This window comes from Oratosquilla oratoria, chromosome 9 (assembly GCF_046742065.1).
Source record: "Oratosquilla oratoria isolate Oo_2021 chromosome 9, ASM4674206v1, whole genome shotgun sequence".
NCBI lineage: Eukaryota > Metazoa > Arthropoda > Malacostraca > Stomatopoda > Squillidae > Oratosquilla > Oratosquilla oratoria.
Window position 1 is genome coordinate 70,494,034 of NC_134785.1, and position 423 is coordinate 70,494,456.

A 423-nucleotide genomic window follows, 5' to 3' on the forward strand; every position below is an offset into this window, starting at 1 on the left:
ATCCCAAAAGTGTCCTCATGGATTTCCTCTCTTGCTCGAAGAACTTTGTTCATCATGAACACCAAAAGTGAACAAATATCATAAGCGCGCCAAAAGTAATTTAGAAAAGAAACTAAACTGACAAAGATTCCTCGGAGAAGTATTAAACAAAGTTCACAGGAAAACAGAAAAGGAAAAGACAATAGGAGGAGAGTGAGAGGAAGAAGAGAAGGGGGCGGGGGAAGGGGTAAGGGGAGAGGGAGGGGAGGCGCAAGAGGAGGAGAGGGAGGGGAGGGTTAGGGAGGGAGTGGGGAGTGTTCTGAAGTGATAAGTTAAAGAAATTGGGAAGAAACTTTACTTGTCGAAGACTTTTCTCTTCTCGCGACAATGTGAGAGATTTCAACGCCTCCTGGGACCTCCGAGTCGGCCTCAGTGAGACCATTG

The 423-nt window shown here is 46.3% G+C and overlaps 1 protein-coding gene across 3 annotated transcripts in view; it reads left to right on the forward strand.

Annotated features, from left to right (window-relative positions):
• Positions 1-292: 292 nt before the first annotated feature.
• Positions 293-423, forward strand: part of LOC143028556 (uncharacterized) — a 130,514-nt gene continuing 130,383 nt past the window's right edge. For all 3 annotated transcript variants that reach the window (XM_076190833.1, XM_076190832.1, XM_076190834.1), the window contains exon 1: positions 293-423. This exon is cut by the window's right edge and continues 35 nt beyond it. The gene's annotated coding sequence lies outside the window, so the exon portion shown is untranslated.